We start from the raw sequence: 10,000 nt of genomic DNA, 5'->3' as shown, positions 1-10,000 counted from the left end.
GCAACTTTACATAACAACACTAACTGCTGACAAACCGGCATTCTCAGAAAAAGGCTTCTGTGTAAGCCACAATACCCTTACAAAACAGAAGATATCTGTAAGGGCTCAACTGAAATTTGAACCTGGGAGCTCTCACGGCATGAGCGAAGATCATACTCCTAGTCCAACAGACAAGGAATGTTATATGTGGCGATACTAACTGCTGACAAACTGGAATTCTTCGAAAGAAGGTTTTATGAAAGCCATATTGCCCTGTATAACACATGACACCTGCAAGGGCTCGTCCGGGATTTGAACCCGGGACCTCTCGCACCCAAAGCGAGAATCATACCCCTAGACCAACGAGCCACTAAAGCTTGACATTTTCACATGGAACCAGCAGCAGCAGATGGTCAGAATTCTTTATTTAAAAATTGAGTCAGAACGTAATTTCAGAAGCTCAAGTGTTGAAGTCGGGCTTGTGCGTCAGATGGACCCGGGGCTTCTCCTGCCCAAAACAAGATTCGCAGCCCTAGAACGACAAGTTGAGTCACTTGTTTGCCTTAAAATTGCTGTTGTTTTTGTCCACTAGCTTCAGTGAGGTAAATTGATCTTATCCATTTCACAGATTTAAGCTGCATGGCAAAAACACATAACATTATGTAAGTCGTTGTTGGAGGAGGATCGTGATAGCATCAAATAGCTATGTCAGCACCTAGTATCACAACCACTCACTAATTGGTGTGATTAAAATTGGTCTCATTCATTTATTTCACTGATTTGAAGCTGTAAGGAAAGAAGGAAAAGGTTCCACCGAGATTTGAACTCGGATCACTGGATTCAAAGTCCAGAGTGCTAACCATTACACCATGGAACCAAGACCTTCCTCAGTTGACATCTAATGCTTGCACACTAGCGTTGAAACTGGCCTTTGTGAAAGCCATGATGTCCCTCAAAACCAAAGAGAGTTGCAAGGGCTCGTCTGGGATTTGAACCCCGGACCTCACGCACCCTAAGCGAGAATCATACCCCTAGACCAACAAGCCAGTGAAAAACAGCAGCTTCACATGGCAACACTTTCGGCAGACAAACCAGCATTCTCTGAAAAAGGCCTCTGGGTGACCCACGACGCCCTTACAAAATACCAGACAACTGTAAGGGCTTACCCATTCATTTGAACCTGGGAGCTCTCGCGGCATGAGCAAGATTCATACTCCTAGACCAGCAAGCCACTAGCCAATATGCAAGGAATATATAATGTGGCGATACTATCTGCTGACAAAGTGAAAGTATTCAAAAGACATTTTTATGAAAGCTATTATGCCCTGTAAAACACAATACAGCAGCGAGGGATCGTCCGGGATTTGGACGATTGGACTCTCGCACCCAAAGCCAGAATCATACCACTTGACCCAAGGGCCACTGCAAGACAGCAACTTTACATAACAACACTAACTGCTGACAAACCGGCATTCTCAGAAAAAGGCTTCTGTGTAAGCCACAATACCCTTACAAAACAGAAGATATCTGTAAGGGCTCAACTGAAATTTGAACCTGGGAGCTCTCACGGCATGAGCAAAGATCATACTCCTAGTCCAACAGACAAGGAATGTTATATGTGGCGATACTAACTGCTGACAAACTGGAATTCTTCGAAAGAAGGTTTTATGAAAGCCATATTGCCCTGTAAAACACATGACACCTGCAAGGGCTCGTCCGGGATTTGAACCCGGGACCTCTCACACCCAAAGCGAGAATCATACCCCTAGACCAACGAGCCACTAAAGCTTGACATTTTCACATGGAACCAGCAGCAGCAGATGGTCAGAATTCTTTATTTAAAAATTGAGTCAGAACGTAATTTCAGAAGCTCAAGTGTTGAAGTCGGGCTTGTGCGTCAGATGGACCCGGGGCTTCTCCTGCCCAAAACAAGATTCGCAGCCCTAGAACGACAAGTTGAGTCACTTGTTTGCCTTAAAATTGCTGTTGTTTTTGTCCACTAGCTTCAGTGAGGTAAATTGATCTTATCCATTTCACAGATTTAAGCTGCATGGCAAAAACACATAACATTATGTAAGTCGTTGTTGGAGGAGGATCGTGATAGCATCAAATAGCTATGTCAGCACCTAGTATCACAACCACTCACTAATTGGTGTGATTAAAATTGGTCTCATTCATTTATTTCACTGATTTGAAGCTGTAAGGAAAGAAGGAAAAGGTTCCACCGAGATTTGAACTCGGATCACTGGATTCAAAGTCCAGAGTGCTAACCATTACACCATGGAACCAAGACCTTCCTCAGTTGACATCTAATGCTTGCACACTAGCGTTGAAACTGGCCTTTGTGAAAGCCATGATGTCCCTCAAAACCAAAGAGAGTTGCAAGGGCTCGTCTGGGATTTGAACCCCGGACCTCACGCACCCTAAGCGAGAATCATACCCCTAGACCAACAAGCCAGTGAAAAACAGCAGCTTCACATGGCAACACTTTCGGCAGACAAACCAGCATTCTCTGAAAAAGGCCTCTGGGTGACCCACGACGCCCTTACAAAATACCAGACAACTGTAAGGGCTTACCCATTCATTTGAACCTGGGAGCTCTCGCGGCATGAGCAAGATTCATACTCCTAGACCAGCAAGCCACTAGCCAATATGCAAGGAATATATAATGTGGCGATACTATCTGCTGACAAAGTGAAAGTATTCAAAAGACATTTTTATGAAAGCTATTATGCCCTGTAAAACACAATACAGCAGCGAGGGATCGTCCGGGATTTGGACGATTGGACTCTCGCACCCAAAGCCAGAATCATACCACTTGACCCAAGGGCCACTGCAAGACAGCAACTTTACATAACAACACTAACTGCTGACAAACCGGCATTCTCAGAAAAAGGCTTCTGTGTAAGCCACAATACCCTTACAAAACAGAAGATATCTGTAAGGGCTCAACTGAAATTTGAACCTGGGAGCTCTCACGGCATGAGCGAAGATCATACTCCTAGTCCAACAGACAAGGAATGTTATATGTGGCGATACTAACTGCTGACAAACTGGAATTCTTCGAAAGAAGGTTTTATGAAAGCCATATTGCCCTGTAAAACACATGACACCTGCAAGGGCTCGTCCGGGATTTGAACCCAGGACCTCTCACACCCAAAGCGAGAATCATACCCCTAGACCAACGAGCCACTAAAGCTTGACATTTTCACATGGAACCAGCAGCAGCAGATGGTCAGAATTCTTTATTTAAAAATTGAGTCAGAACGTAATTTCAGAAGCTCAAGTGTTGAAGTCGGGCTTGTGCGTCAGATGGACCCGGGGCTTCTCCTGCCCAAAACAAGATTCGCAGCCCTAGAACGACAAGTTGAGTCACTTGTTTGCCTTAAAATTGCTGTTGTTTTTGTCCACTAGCTTCAGTGAGGTAAATTGATCTTATCCATTTCACAGATTTAAGCTGCATGGCAAAAACACATAACATTATGTAAGTCGTTGTTGGAGGAGGATCGTGATAGCATCAAATAGCTATGTCAGCACCTAGTATCACAACCACTCACTAATTGGTGTGATTAAAATTGGTCTCATTCATTTATTTCACTGATTTGAAGCTGTAAGGAAAGAAGGAAAAGGTTCCACCGAGATTTGAACTCGGATCACTGGATTCAAAGTCCAGAGTGCTAACCATTACACCACAGAACCAAGACCTTCCTCAGTTGACATCTAATGCTTGCACACTAGCGTTGAAACGGGCCTTTGTGAAAGCCATGATGTCCCTCCAAACCAAAGAGAGTTGCAAGGGCTCGTCCGGGATTTGAACCCGGGACCTCTCGCACCCTAAGCGAGAATCATACCCCTAGACCAACGAGCCAGTGAAAAACAGCAGCTTCACATGGCAACACTTTCGGCAGACAAACCAGCATTCTCTGAAAAAGGCCTCTGGGTGACCCACGACGCCCTTACAAAATACCAGACAACTGTAAGGGCTTACCCATTCATTTGAACCTGGGAGCTCTCGCGGCATGAGCAAGATTCATACTCCTAGACCAGCAAGCCACTAGCCAATATGCAAGGAATATATTATGTGGCGATACTATCTGCTGACAAAGTGAAAGTATTCAAAAGACATTTTTATGAAAGCTATTATGCCCTGTAAAACACAAGACAGCAGCGAGGGATCGTCCGGGATTTGGACGATTGGACTCTTGCACCCAAAGCCAGAATCATACCACTTGACCCAAGGGCCACTGCAAGACAGCAACTTTACATAACAACACTAACTGCTGACAAACCGGCATTCTCAGAAAAAGGCCTCTGTGTAAGCCACAATACCCTTACAAAACAGAAGATATCTGTAAGGGCTCAACTGAAATTTGAACCTGGGAGCTCTCACGGCATGAGCGAAGATCATACTCCTAGTCCACCAGACAAGGAATGTTATATGTGGCGATACTAACTGCTGACAAACTGGAATTCTTCGAAAGAAGGTTTTATGAAAGCCATATTGCCCTGTAAAACACATGACACCTGCAAGGGCTCGTCCGGGATTTGAACCCGGGACCTCTCGCACCCAAAGCAAGAATCATACCCCTAGACCAACGAGCCACTAAAGCTTGACATTTTCACATGGAACCAGCAGCAGCAGATGGTTAGAATTCTTTATTTAAAAATTGAGTCAGAACGTAATTTCAGAAGCTCAAGTGTTGAAGTCGGGCTTGTGCGTCAGATGGACCCGGGGCTTCTCCTGCCCAAAACAAGATTCGCAGCCCTAGAACGACAAGTTGAGTCACCTTAAAATTGCTGTTGTTTTTGTCCACTAGCTTCAGTGAGGTAAATTGATCTTATCCATTTCACAGATTTAAGCTGCATGGCAAAAACACATAATATTATGTAAGTCGTTGTTGGAGGAGGATCGTGATAGCATCAAATAGCTATGTCAGCACCTAGTATCACAACCACTCACTAATTGGTGTGATTAAAATTGGTCTCATTCATTTATTTCACTGATTTGAAGCTGTAAGGAAAGAAGGAAAAGGTTCCACCAAGATTTGAACTCGGATCACTGGATTCAAAGTCCAGAGTGCTAACCATTACACCACCGAACCAAGACCTTCCTCAGTTGACATCTAATGCTTGCACACTAGCGTTGAAACTGGCCTTTGTGAAAGCCATGATGTCCCTCAAAACCAAAGAGAGTTGCAAGGGCTCGTCCAGGATTTGAACCCGGGACCTCTCGCACCCTAAGCGAGAATCATACCCCTAGACCAACGAGCCAGTGAAAAACAGCAGCTTCACATGGCAACACTTTCGGCAGACAAACCAGCATTCTCTGAAAAAGGCCTCTGGGTGACCCACGACGCCCTTACAAAATACCAGACAACTGTAAGGGCTTACCCATTCATTTGAACCTGGGAGCTCTCGCGGCATGAGCAAGATTCATACTCCTAGACCAGCAAGCCACTAGCCAATATGCAAGGAATATATTATGTGGCGATACTATCTGCTGACAAAGTGAAAGTATTCAAAAGACATTTTTATGAAAGCTATTATGCCCTGTAAAACACAAGACAGCAGCGAGGGATCGTCCGGGATTTGGACGATTGGACTCTCGCACCCAAAGCCAGAATCATACCACTTGACCCAAGGGCCACTGCAAGACAGCAACTTTACATAACAACACTAACTGCTGACAAACCGGCATTCTCAGAAAAAGGCCTCTGTGTAAGCCACAATACCCTTACAAAACAGAAGATATCTGTAAGGGCTCAACTGAAATTTGAACCTGGGAGCTCTCACGGCATGAGCGAAGATCATTCTCCTAGTCCACCAGACAAGGAATGTTATATGTGGCGATACTAACTGCTGACAAACTGGAATTCTTCGAAAGAAGGTTTTATGAAAGCCATATTGCCCTGTAAAACACATGACACCTGCAAGGGCTCGTCCGGGATTTGAACCCGGGACCTCTCGCACCCAAAGCGAGAATCATACCCCTAGACCAACGAGCCACTAAAGCTTGACATTTTCACATGTAACCAGCAGCAGCAGATGGTTAGAATTCTTTATTTAAAAATTGAGTCAGAACGTAATTTCAGAAGCTCAAGTGTTGAAGTCGGGCTTGTGCGTCAGATGGACCCGGGGCTTCTCCTGCCCAAAACAAGATTCGCAGCCCTAGAACGACAAGTTGAGTCACCTTAAAATTGCTGTTGTTTTTGTCCACTAGCTTCAGTGAGGTAAATTGATCTTATCCATTTCACAGATTTAAGCTGCATGGCAAAAACACATAACATTATGTAAGTCGTTGTTGGAGGAGGATCGTGATAGCATCAAATAGCTATGTCAGCACCTAGTATCACAACCACTCACTAATTGGTGTGATTAAAATTGGTCTCATTCATTTATTTCACTGATTTGAAGCTGTAAGGAAAGAAGGAAAAGGTTCCACCGAGATTTGAACTCGGATCACTGGATTCAAAATCCAGAGTGCTAACCATTACACCACGGAACCAAGACCTTCCTCAGTTGACATCTAATGCTTGCACACTAGCGTTGAAACTGGCCTTTGTGAAAGCCATGATGTCCCTCAAAACCAAAGAGAGTTGCAAGGGCTCGTCTGGGATTTGAACCCCGGACCTCTCGCACCCTAAGCGAGAATCATACCCCTAGACCAACAAGCCAGTGAAAAATAGCAGCTTCACATGGCAACACTTTCGGCAGACAAACCAGCATTCTCTGAAAAAGGCCTCTGGGTGACCCACGACGCCCTTACAAAATACCAGACAACTGTAAGGGCTTACCCATTCATTTGAACCTGGGAGCTCTCGCGGCATGAGCAAGATTCATACTCCTAGACCAGCAAGCCACTAGCCAATATGCAAGGAATATATTATGTGGCGATACTATGTGCTGACAAAGTGAAAGTATTCAAAAGACATTTTTATGAAAGCTATTATGCCCTGTAAAACACAATACAGCAGCGAGGGATCGTCCGGGATTTGGACGATTGGACTCTCGCACCCAAAGCCAGAATCATACCACTTGACCCAAGGGCCACTGCAAGACAGCAACTTTACATAACAACACTAACTGCTGACAAACCGGCATTCTCAGAAAAAGGCTTCTGTGTAAGCCACAATACCCTTACAAAACAGAAGATATCTGTAAGGGCTCAACTGAAATTTGAACCTGGGAGCTCTCACGGCATGAGCGAAGATCATACTCCTAGTCCAACAGACAAGGAATGTTATATGTGGCGATACTAACTGCTGACAAACTGGAATTCTTCGAAAGAAGGTTTTATGAAAGCCATATTGCCCTGTATAACACATGACACCTGCAAGGGCTCGTCCGGGATTTGAACCCGGGACCTCTCGCACCCAAAGCGAGAATCATACCCCTAGACCAACGAGCCACTAAAGCTTGACATTTTCACATGGAACCAGCAGCAGCAGATGGTCAGAATTCTTTATTTAAAAATTGAGTCAGAACGTAATTTCAGAAGCTCAAGTGTTGAAGTCGGGCTTGTGCGTCAGATGGACTCGGGGCTTCTCCTGCCCAAAACAAGATTCGCAGCCCTAGAACGACAAGTTGAGTCACTTGTTTGCCTTAAAATTGCTGTTGTTTTTGTCCACTAGCTTCAGTGAGGTAAATTGATCTTATCCATTTCACAGATTTAAGCTGCATGGCAAAAACACATAACATTATGTAAGTCGTTGTTGGAGGAGGATCGTGATAGCATCAAATAGCTATGTCAGCACCTAGTATCACAACCACTCACTAATTGGTGTGATTAAAATTGGTCTCATTCATTTATTTCACTGATTTGAAGCTGTAAGGAAAGAAGGAAAAGGTTCCACCGAGATTTGAACTCGGATCACTGGATTCAAAGTCCAGAGTGCTAACCATTACACCATGGAACCAAGACCTTCCTCAGTTGACATCTAATGCTTGCACACTAGCGTTGAAACTGGCCTTTGTGAAAGCCATGATGTCCCTCAAAACCAAAGAGAGTTGCAAGGGCTCGTCTGGGATTTGAACCCCGGACCTCACGCACCCTAAGCGAGAATCATACCCCTAGACCAACAAGCCAGTGAAAAACAGCAGCTTCACATGGCAACACTTTCGGCAGACAAACCAGCATTCTCTGAAAAAGGCCTCTGGGTGACCCACGACGCCCTTACAAAATACCAGACAACTGTAAGGGCTTACCCATTCATTTGAACCTGGGAGCTCTCGCGGCATGAGCAAGATTCATACTCCTAGACCAGCAAGCCACTAGCCAATATGCAAGGAATATATAATGTGGCGATACTATCTGCTGACAAAGTGAAAGTATTCAAAAGACATTTTTATGAAAGCTATTATGCCCTGTAAAACACAATACAGCAGCGAGGGATCGTCCGGGATTTGGACGATTGGACTCTCGCACCCAAAGCCAGAATCATACCACTTGACCCAAGGGCCACTGCAAGACAGCAACTTTACATAACAACACTAACTGCTGACAAACCGGCATTCTCAGAAAAAGGCCTCTGTGTAAGCCACAATACCCTTACAAAACAGAAGATATCTGTAAGGGCTCAACTGAAATTTGAACCTGGGAGCTCTCACGGCATGAGCGAAGATCATACTCCTAGTCCACCAGACAAGGAATGTTATATGTGGCGATACTAACTGCTGACAAACTGGAATTCTTCGAAAGAAGGTTTTATGAAAGCCATATTGCCCTGTAAAACACATGACACCTGCAAGGGCTCGTCCAGGATTTGAACCCGGGACCTCTCGCACCCAAAGCAAGAATCATACCCCTAGACCAACGAGCCACTAAAGTTTGATATTTTCACATGGAACCAGCAGCAGCAGATGGTTAGAATTCTTTATTTAAAAATTGAGTCAGAACGTAATTTCAGAAGCTCAAGTGTTGAAGTCGGGCTTGTGCGTCAGATGGACCCGGGGCTTCTCCTGCCCAAAACAAGATTCGCAGCCCTAGAACGACAAGTTGAGTCACCTTAAAATTGCTGTTGTTTTTGTCCACTAGCTTCAGTGAGGTAAATTGATCTTATCCATTTCACAGATTTAAGCTGCATGGCAAAAACACATAATATTATGTAAGTCGTTGTTGGAGGAGGATCGTGATAGCATCAAATAGCTATGTCAGCACCTAGTATCACAACCACTCACTAATTGGTGTGATTAAAATTGGTCTCATTCATTTATTTCACTGATTTGAAGCTGTAAGGAAAGAAGGAAAAGGTTCCACCAAGATTTGAACTCGGATCACTGGATTCAAAATCCAGAGTGCTAACCATTACACCATCGAACCAAGACCTTCCTCAGTTGACATCTAATGCTTGCACACTAGCGTTGAAACTGGCCTTTGTGAAAGCCATGATGTCCCTCAAAACCAAAGAGAGTTGCAAGGGCTCGTCCAGGATTTGAACCCGGGACCTCTCGCACCCTAAGCGAGAATCATACCCCTAGACCAACGAGCCAGTGAAAAACAGCAGCTTCACATGGCAACACTTTCGGCAGACAAACCAGCATTCTCTGAAAAAGGCCTCTGGGTGACCCACGACGCCCTTACAAAATACCAGACAACTGTAAGGGCTTACCCATTCATTTGAACCTGGGAGCTCTCGCGGCATGAGCAAGATTCATACTCCTAGACCAGCAAGCCACTAGCCAATATGCAAGGAATATATTATGTGGCGATACTATCTGCTGACAAAGTGAAAGTATTCAAAAGACATTTTTATGAAAGCTATTATGCCCTGTAAAACACAAGACAGCAGCGAGGGATCGTCCGGGATTTGGACGATTGGACTCTCGCACCCAAAGCCAGAATCATACCACTTGACCCAAGGGCCACTGCAAGACAGCAACTTTACATAACAACACTAACTGCTGACAAACCGGCATTCTCAGAAAAAGGCCTCTGTGTAAGCCACAATACCCTTACAAAACAGAAGATATCTGTAAGGGCTCAACTGAAATTTGAACCTGGGAGCTCTCACGGCATGAGCGA

The 10,000-nt window shown here is 44.7% G+C and overlaps 15 non-coding genes across 15 annotated transcripts; all 15 read right to left on the bottom strand.

Moving 5' to 3' along the window:
* Window positions 1–276: 276 nt before the first annotated feature.
* On the bottom strand, window positions 277–348 carry trnap-ugg (transfer RNA proline (anticodon UGG)). The gene has a single exon. It is a non-coding gene; the product is annotated as a tRNA-Pro (tRNA).
* A 436-nt stretch (window positions 349–784) lies between these two features.
* Window positions 785–856, bottom strand: trnaq-uug (transfer RNA glutamine (anticodon UUG)). The gene has a single exon. It is a non-coding gene; the product is annotated as a tRNA-Gln (tRNA).
* An 831-nt stretch (window positions 857–1,687) lies between these two features.
* On the bottom strand, window positions 1,688–1,759 carry trnap-ugg (transfer RNA proline (anticodon UGG)). The gene has a single exon. It is a non-coding gene; the product is annotated as a tRNA-Pro (tRNA).
* A 436-nt stretch (window positions 1,760–2,195) lies between these two features.
* trnaq-uug (transfer RNA glutamine (anticodon UUG)) lies at window positions 2,196–2,267 on the bottom strand. The gene has a single exon. It is a non-coding gene; the product is annotated as a tRNA-Gln (tRNA).
* Window positions 2,268–3,098: 831 nt separating this feature from the next.
* Window positions 3,099–3,170, bottom strand: trnap-ugg (transfer RNA proline (anticodon UGG)). The gene has a single exon. It is a non-coding gene; the product is annotated as a tRNA-Pro (tRNA).
* Window positions 3,171–3,606: 436 nt separating this feature from the next.
* trnaq-uug (transfer RNA glutamine (anticodon UUG)) lies at window positions 3,607–3,678 on the bottom strand. Its single transcript has one exon. It is a non-coding gene; the product is annotated as a tRNA-Gln (tRNA).
* A 97-nt stretch (window positions 3,679–3,775) lies between these two features.
* Window positions 3,776–3,847, bottom strand: trnap-agg (transfer RNA proline (anticodon AGG)). Its single transcript has one exon. It is a non-coding gene; the product is annotated as a tRNA-Pro (tRNA).
* Window positions 3,848–4,509: 662 nt separating this feature from the next.
* trnap-ugg (transfer RNA proline (anticodon UGG)) lies at window positions 4,510–4,581 on the bottom strand. The gene has a single exon. It is a non-coding gene; the product is annotated as a tRNA-Pro (tRNA).
* A 428-nt stretch (window positions 4,582–5,009) lies between these two features.
* On the bottom strand, window positions 5,010–5,081 carry trnaq-uug (transfer RNA glutamine (anticodon UUG)). Its single transcript has one exon. It is a non-coding gene; the product is annotated as a tRNA-Gln (tRNA).
* An 831-nt stretch (window positions 5,082–5,912) lies between these two features.
* Window positions 5,913–5,984, bottom strand: trnap-ugg (transfer RNA proline (anticodon UGG)). The gene has a single exon. It is a non-coding gene; the product is annotated as a tRNA-Pro (tRNA).
* Window positions 5,985–6,412: 428 nt separating this feature from the next.
* On the bottom strand, window positions 6,413–6,484 carry trnaq-uug (transfer RNA glutamine (anticodon UUG)). The gene has a single exon. It is a non-coding gene; the product is annotated as a tRNA-Gln (tRNA).
* An 831-nt stretch (window positions 6,485–7,315) lies between these two features.
* Window positions 7,316–7,387, bottom strand: trnap-ugg (transfer RNA proline (anticodon UGG)). Its single transcript has one exon. It is a non-coding gene; the product is annotated as a tRNA-Pro (tRNA).
* A 436-nt stretch (window positions 7,388–7,823) lies between these two features.
* trnaq-uug (transfer RNA glutamine (anticodon UUG)) lies at window positions 7,824–7,895 on the bottom strand. Its single transcript has one exon. It is a non-coding gene; the product is annotated as a tRNA-Gln (tRNA).
* Window positions 7,896–8,726: 831 nt separating this feature from the next.
* On the bottom strand, window positions 8,727–8,798 carry trnap-ugg (transfer RNA proline (anticodon UGG)). The gene has a single exon. It is a non-coding gene; the product is annotated as a tRNA-Pro (tRNA).
* A 428-nt stretch (window positions 8,799–9,226) lies between these two features.
* Window positions 9,227–9,298, bottom strand: trnaq-uug (transfer RNA glutamine (anticodon UUG)). Its single transcript has one exon. It is a non-coding gene; the product is annotated as a tRNA-Gln (tRNA).
* Window positions 9,299–10,000: the final 702 nt, after the last annotated feature.

Source organism: Danio rerio, chromosome 13 (genome assembly GCF_052040795.2).
Source record: "Danio rerio strain M-AB ecotype USA chromosome 13, GRCz13ab, whole genome shotgun sequence".
Classification (NCBI taxonomy): Eukaryota; Metazoa; Chordata; class Actinopteri; order Cypriniformes; family Danionidae; genus Danio; species Danio rerio.
The sequence above is the reverse complement of the archived record's forward strand: the minus strand, read 5'-3'. Positions and strand labels throughout refer to the sequence as shown.